This window comes from Lissotriton vulgaris, unplaced genomic scaffold, assembly GCF_964263255.1.
Source record: "Lissotriton vulgaris unplaced genomic scaffold, aLisVul1.2 SCAFFOLD_301, whole genome shotgun sequence".
NCBI classification, from domain to species: Eukaryota; Metazoa; Chordata; class Amphibia; order Caudata; family Salamandridae; genus Lissotriton; species Lissotriton vulgaris.
The window spans coordinates 1,342,501-1,350,000 of NW_028244321.1; the positions used below are offsets into that span (position 1 = coordinate 1,342,501).

General features: G+C 41.4%; 3 non-coding genes across 3 annotated transcripts; all 3 read left to right on the top strand.

Annotated features, from left to right (window-relative positions):
* Positions 1–2,903: 2,903 nt before the first annotated feature.
* On the top strand, positions 2,904–2,975 carry TRNAH-GUG (transfer RNA histidin (anticodon GUG)). The gene has a single exon. It is a non-coding gene; the product is annotated as a tRNA-His (tRNA).
* Positions 2,976–4,474: 1,499 nt separating this feature from the next.
* Positions 4,475–4,556, top strand: TRNAS-AGA (transfer RNA serine (anticodon AGA)). The gene has a single exon. It is a non-coding gene; the product is annotated as a tRNA-Ser (tRNA).
* A 1,289-nt stretch (positions 4,557–5,845) lies between these two features.
* On the top strand, positions 5,846–5,917 carry TRNAH-GUG (transfer RNA histidin (anticodon GUG)). The gene has a single exon. It is a non-coding gene; the product is annotated as a tRNA-His (tRNA).
* The last annotated feature ends 1,583 nt before the right edge of the window (positions 5,918–7,500 follow it).

The following is a 7,500-nucleotide window of genomic DNA, read 5'->3' on the forward strand; positions in this document are numbered from 1 at the left end:
GCAGCAACCTCGGTTCGAATCCGAGTCACGGCATTGTGGTTGGCAATGTCACGGCAGTTGGGTTTTTCCTTTACAGAATTCCCAAATGTACCAGTTGTTTTTGTAAAATGTCTATTAAAAACAGATCCTTTTCAATATTTAAACGATCTAACAACAAATTATTTAAACACACATGATTATAAGATGTAGGTATACTGTACTTACTGACATAAATTATCGTTCTTGAACATATTTGCGGTAAGGGGAGCGGAGCTCTCCCCCAGGCCAATCAGAATGCAGATGAATGCAGTTGCAGTTGAGTGACCTGTGTTGTGGCTGTCTACAGGGAATGCACATATGTAGCTGTCTCGCAGCCCAATCCAGACGTCAATCGAAGACAGGTTTCAATGCAAATAGAGCAGTAAGTGCAGAGAAATGCTCACTCTCTAAAAATGGCATTTATACAATAGTAAGATTAAATCCAACCTCACCAGTAGATAGGATTTATCAATAAATAAATAAAGCTTCTCTTCTCTGATATGGAATTACCCCCCAAAAAGTATAAGGGAATACCCAATGCTAACCTATGAGAGGGGCAGACCTCACAGTAGTGAAAAATGTAATAGACTGTTTGATACTACTAGGACATACAAACTACCACAGTACATGTCTTACCTTTTACTTACATAGCATGATGCCCCTAGGACTACCTAGGGCCTACCTTAGGGGTTACTGATATGTAATAAAATTGGAGTTTAAGGCTTGGCAAGTAGTTTTAAATGCCAAGTCGAAGTGGCAGTACACTGCAGCACAGGCACTGCAGTACCAGGCTTGAGACAGGTTTGAAATGCTATTTCTTTGGGCGGCACAATCAGTCCCTGGGTATATGGTATACCACTTTACAAGGGGCTTTCAAGTAAATTAAATCTGTCAGTCAGGTATACTCCAATTATACACATGATTAGGGAAGAAGCACGTGCACTTCAGCACTGATTAGTAGTGATAAAGTGATCAGAGTCCTAAGGCCAACAAAAAGATACAGCAAAATGCGGAGGTGAAAAGCAATAAGGTGGGGTTGGGACCACCTTAAGAATGCAAGGTCTAACAAAAACGAACTAAGGATAACATGAGTAAAACATCAGGTTTCTCTACAGCATTTGGTGAGACAAGTGGGCCTTCTTTTATCTTCCATAAATGCAATCTTTCCCGGACCCCTTTATTATATAGCTCTTCAAGGAAAAAATATAAAGCACTTACAAAGGAGCCTCAAATACTCAAAGATGGTAGACTTCTTTAATATGGGACATATACTAAAAGCAGCACGAAAACAGAGTGCAATAGGGTCCAAAAAACTTGAGTGACCCATGAGAGTATGCATGCAAGCCTATGGTATTCCAAACTAGAGATATACGCATGCAATTTTTGTTTTTAGGAGAGAATGTGCCTGCTGAAAAAAACCTTATTTTTAAAAAGTGCATTGCAGAATATCAGGAATTTGCTGTGGGACACCTTGAAGACTTGCATACAGATTATGTGCACACACCTTGCAGTCAGTTGTTGTGGCCGAGTGGTTAAGGCGATGGACTAGAAATCCATTGGGGTCTCCCCGCGCAGGTTCGAATCCTGCCGACAAGGAGAATCTTTTTAACATCGGCTACAATTTCAGAAGTTAACCTTTAGTATTTCTTCCATGTCAGTTTTATAAATAGGTGGCTTATTTTGGTGTCACTATTGCCATATCACATATTTATTATCGCTCCCCCTTTCATATCTTTGCTATAACTCTCGTCCTTCATTAGCGCTGGTGCAAACGCTTCAAATTATTATACCCTGGCTCTCTCGGTCATACCTGTGCATGCACTTGAAACTTACTTTACCAATAAAAGAAGCAAATAGAGAAATAAAATAAAAGTGCTAGCTGGATTAGGCAAACACACTTCATAAAACTGCATTTTCTTTTCTATTCTCCCCCGTGTTACAAGCTTAACTGCTCCCTGTGTAATTTCTCTTAACCTGCTGTTCCTGGAAGAGAATTTCATCTACAAGCTCTTTCTGTGTTTTTTCCAAGTCTTTTCTTTCCCTTTTCTTAGATTTGTAACTGTTCCTCTACGTGCTCTATTTAGGCGCCATTAATCTCATTTGAGCTCCTTGCACCTGCTGCTGTTTTCTCCACACCTCATACTGTCTTTTCCCTCTTTCTCTCTTTCTCTGCGGTTGGTGGCTACTTTCCAAAGCGTCTGATGCCCCAATGTTCCTTCGTCTTGTTGTCAGACGTGAATTTGAAAAGCAACAAAATTAACAAGCCTTTACCACTCACACATGGCAGAAGTTTATACTTTAATTCAATGAGCTAAGAAAAGTGTGTTGTGGGGCCCCTACGAGCCATGGTGCTTGCTTCATCATAATTAGGCATGCAGTCATTAGGCACAGCTCTGATTATGGGTCACTGAGGTCAGTTTCAATAATTCCTCAAAAACCTAACCATGCAGTCCCCCCTAACTGTGTAGTTATCTTGCTTTACTGCTGTTTGTGTGATTAGCTGGGAGGAGCTCACGGCAGCATCCTCCGAATAAAAGTGTAGATGGACCGTTCCTTAACTCTTTCTTGCTTCACATACAGATGGCTTGAGGAGGTACAGGGGAGATGCAGGTCTAATAAACAGAATAGAATATCTGCGCCAGGTGTGTTTCTCTGCATTGGTGTCCCATCACAGGCCCACCAGTGTATGTGTGATCTTTGACTCCTGCCAGTTCACAAGCAGGCGGCCAGGAAACGGTTTCAGCCTATCAACCACTGAGGAGATAAAGCCTTTGTATAAGGAATGAGGAAGCAATGAACACATTCAGCCTATCACAGGAGTAGCCCTGAGTGTTCCGAATTATAATTTCTTCATGTCACTGTATGTTATGGAGCCCAAGTAGCTCGCCGTGATCGTATAGTGGTTAGTACTCTGCGTTGTGGCCGCAGCAACCTCGGTTCGAATCCGAGTCACGGCATTGTGGTTGGCAATGTCACGGCAGTTGGGTTTTTCCTTTACAGAATTCCCAAATGTACCAGTTGTTTTTGTAAAATGTCTATTAAAAACAGATCCTTTTCAATATTTAAACGATCTAACAACAAATTATTTAAACACACATGATTATAAGATGTAGGTATACTGTACTTACTGACATAAATTATCGTTCTTGAACATATTTGCAGTAAGGGGAGCGGAGCTCTCCCCCAGGCCAATCAGAATGCAGATGAATGCAGTTGCAGTTGAGTGACCTGTGTTGTGGCTGTCTACAGGGAATGCACATATGGAGCTGTCTCGCAGCCCAATCCAGACGTCAATCGAAGACAGGTTTCAATGCAAATAGAGCAGTAAGTGCAGAGAAATGCTCACTCTCTAAAAATGGCATGTATACAATAGTAAGATTAAATCCAACCTCACCAGTAGATAGGATTTATCAATAAATAAATAAAGCTTCTCCTCTCTGATATGGAATTACCCCCCAAAAAGTATAAGGGAATACCCAATGCTAACCTATGAGAGGGGCAGACCTCACAGTAGTGAAAAATGTAATAGACTGTTTGATACTACTAGGACATACAAACTACCACAGTACATGTCTTACCTTTTACTTACATAGCATGATGCCCCTAGGACTACCTAGGGCCTACCTTAGGGGTTACTGATATGTAATAAAATTGGAGTTTAAGGCTTGGCAAGTAGTTTTAAATGCCAAGTCGAAGTGGCAGTACACTGCAGCACAGGCACTGCAGTAGCAGGCTTGAGACAGGTTTGAAATGCTATTTCTTTGGGCGGCACAATCAGTCCCTGGGTATATGGTATACCACTTTACAAGGGGCTTTCAAGTAAATTAAATCTGTCAGTCAGGTATACTCCAATTATACACATGATTAGGGAAGAAGCACGTGCACTTCAGCACTGATTAGTAGCGATAAAGTGATCAGAGTCCTAAGGCCAACAAAAAGATACAGCAAAATGGGGAGGTGAAAAGCAATAAGGTGGGGTTGGGACCACCTTAAGAATGCAAGGTCTAACAAAAACGAACTAAGGATAACATGAGTAAAACATCAGGTTTCTCTACAGCATTTGGTGAGACAAGTGGGCCTTCTTTTATCTTCCATAAATGCAATCCTTCCCGGACCCCTTTATTATATAGCTCTTCAAGGAAAAAATATAAAGCACTTACAAAGGAGCCTCATATACTCAAAGATGGTAGACTTCTTTAATATGGGACATATACTAAAAGCAGCACGAAAACAGAGTGCAATAGGGTCCAAAAAACTTGAGTGACCCATGAGAGTATGCATGCAAGCCTATGGTATTCCAAACTAGAGATATACGCATGCAATTTTTGTTTTTAGGAGAGAATGTGCCTGCTGAAAAAAACCTTATTTTTAAAAAGTGCATTGCAGAATATCAGGAATTTGCTGTGGGACACCTTGAAAACTTGCATACAGATTATGTGCACACACCTTGCAGTCAGTTGTTGTGGCCGAGTGGTTAAGGCGATGGACTAGAAATCCATTGGGGTCTCCCCGCGCAGGTTCGAATCCTGCCGACAACGAGAATCTTTTTAACATCGGCTACAATTTCAGAAGTTAACCTTTAGTATTTCTTCCATGTCAGTTTTATAAATAGGTGGCTTATTTTGGTGTCACTATTGCCATAGCACATATTTATTATCGCTCCCCCTTTCATATCTTTGCTATAACTCTCGTCCTTCATTAGCGCTGGTGCAAACGCTTCAAATTATTATACCCTGGCTCTCTCGGTCATACCTGTGCATGCACTTGAAACTTACTTTACCAATAAAAGAAGCAAATAGAGAAATAAAATAAAAGTGCTAGCTGGATTAGGCAAACACACTTCATAAAACTGCATTTTCTTTTCTATTCTCCCCCGTGTTACAAGCTTAACTGCTCCCTGTGTAATTTCTCTTAACCTGCTGTTCCTGGAAGAGAATTTCATCTACAAGCTCTTTCTGTGTTTTTTCCTAGTCTTTTCTTTCCCTTTTCTTAGATTTGTAACTGTTCCTTTACGTGCTCTATTTAGGCGCCATTAATCTCATTTGAGCTCCTTGTACCTGCTGCTGTTTTCTCCACACCTCATACTGTCTTTTCCCTCTCTCTCTCTTTCTCTGCGGTTGGTGGCTACTTTCCAAAGCGTCTGATGCCCCAATGTTCCTTCGTCTTGTAGTCAGACGTGAATTTGAAAAGCAACAAAATTAACAAGCCTTTACCACTCACACATGGCAGAAGTTTATACTTTAATTCAATGAGCTAAGAAAAGTGTGTTGTGGGGCCCCTACGAGCCATGGTGCTTGCTTCATCATAATTAGGCATGCAGTCATTAGCCACAGCTCTGATTATGGGTCACTGAGGTCAGTTTCAATAATTCCTCAAAAACCTAACCATGCAGTCCCCCCTAACTGTGTAGTTATCTTGCTTTACTGCTGTTTGTGTGATTAGCTGGGAGGAGCTCACGGCAGCATCCTCCCAATAAAAGTGTAGATGGACCGTTCCTTAACTCTTTCTTGCTTCACATACAGATGGCTTGAGGAGGTACAGGGGAGATGCAGGTCTAATAAACAGAATAGAATATCTGCGCCAGGTGTGTTTCTCTGCATTGGTGTCCCATCACAGGCCCACCAGTGTATGTGTGATCTTTGACTCCTGCCAGTTCACAAGCAGGCGGCCAGGAAACGGTTTCAGCCTATCGACCACTGAGGAGATAAAGCCTTTGTATAAGGAATGAGGAAGCAATGAACACATTCAGCCTATCACAGGAGTAGCCCTGAGTGTTCCGAATTATAATTTCTTCATGTCACTGTACGTTATTGAGCCCAAGTAGCTCGCCGTGATCGTATAGTGGTTAGTACTCTGCGTTGTGGCCGCAGCAACCTCGGTTCGAATCCGAGTCACGGCATTGTGGTTGGCAATGTCACGGCAGTTGGGTTTTTCTTTTACAGAATTCCCAAATGTACCAGTTGTTTTTGTAAAATGTCTATTAAAAACAGATCCTTTTCAATATTTAAACGATCTAACAACAAATTATTTAAACACACATGATTATAAGATGTAGGTATACTGTACTTACTGACATAAATTATCGTTCTTGAACATGTTTGCGGTAAGGGGAGCGGAGCTCTCCCCCTGGCCAATCAGAATGCAGATGAATGCAGTTGCAGTTGAGTGACCTGTGTTGTGGCTGTCTACAGGGAATGCACATATGTAGCTGTCTCGCAGCCCAATCCAGACGTCAATCGAAGACAGGTTTCAATGCAAATAGAGCAGTAAGTGCAGAGAAATGCTCACTCTCTAAAAATGGCATTTATACAATAGTAAGATTAAATCCAACCTCACCAGTAGATAGGATTTATCAATAAATAAATAAAGCTTCTCCTCTCTGATATGGAATTACCCCCCAAAAAGTATAAGGGAATACCCAATGCTAACCTATGAGAGGGGCAGACCTCACAGTAGTGAAAAATGTAATAGACTGTTTGATACTACTAGGACATACAAACTACCACAGTACATGTCTTACCTTTTACTTACATAGCATGATGCCCCTAGGACTACCTAGGGCCTACCTTAGGGGTTACTGATATGTAATAAAATTGGAGTTTAAGGCTTGGCAAGTAGTTTTAAATGCCAAGTCGAAGTGGCAGTACACTGCAGCACAGGCACTGCAGTAGCAGGCTTGAGACAGGTTTGAAATGCTATTTCTTTGGGCGGCACAATCAGTCCCTGGGTATATGGTATACCACTTTACAAGGGGCATTCAAGTAAATTAAATCTGTCAGTCAGGTATACTCCAATTATACACATGATTAGGGAAGAAGCACATGCACTTCAGCACTGATTAGTAGCGATAAAGTGATCAGAGTCCTAAGGCCAACAAAAAGATACAGCAAAATGCGGAGGTGAAAAGCAATAAGGTGGGGTTGGGACCACCTTAAGAATGCAAGGTCTAACAAAAACGAACTAAGGATAACATGAGTAAAACATCAGGTTTCTCTACAGCATTTGGTGAGACAAGTGGGCCTTCTTTTATCTTCCATAAATGCAATCCTTCCCGGACCCCTTTATTATATAGCTCTTCAAGGAAAAAATATAAAGCACTTACAAAGGAGCCTCAAATACTCAAAGATGGTAGACTTCTTTAATATGGGACATATACTAAAAGCAGCACGAAAACAGAGTGCAATAGGGTCCAAAAAACTTGAGTGACCCATGAGAGTATGCATGCAAGCCTATGGTATTCCAAACTAGAGATATACGCATGCAATTTTTGTTTTTAGGAGAGAATGTGCCTGCTGAAAAAAACCTTATTTTTAAAAAGTGCATTGCAGAATATCAGGAATTTGCTGTGGGACACCTTGAAAACTTGCATACAGATTATGTGCACACACCTTGCAGTCAGTTGTTGTGGCCGTGTGGTTAAGGCAATGGACTAGAAATCCATTGGGGTCTCCCTGCGCAGGTTCGAATCCTGCCGACAACGAG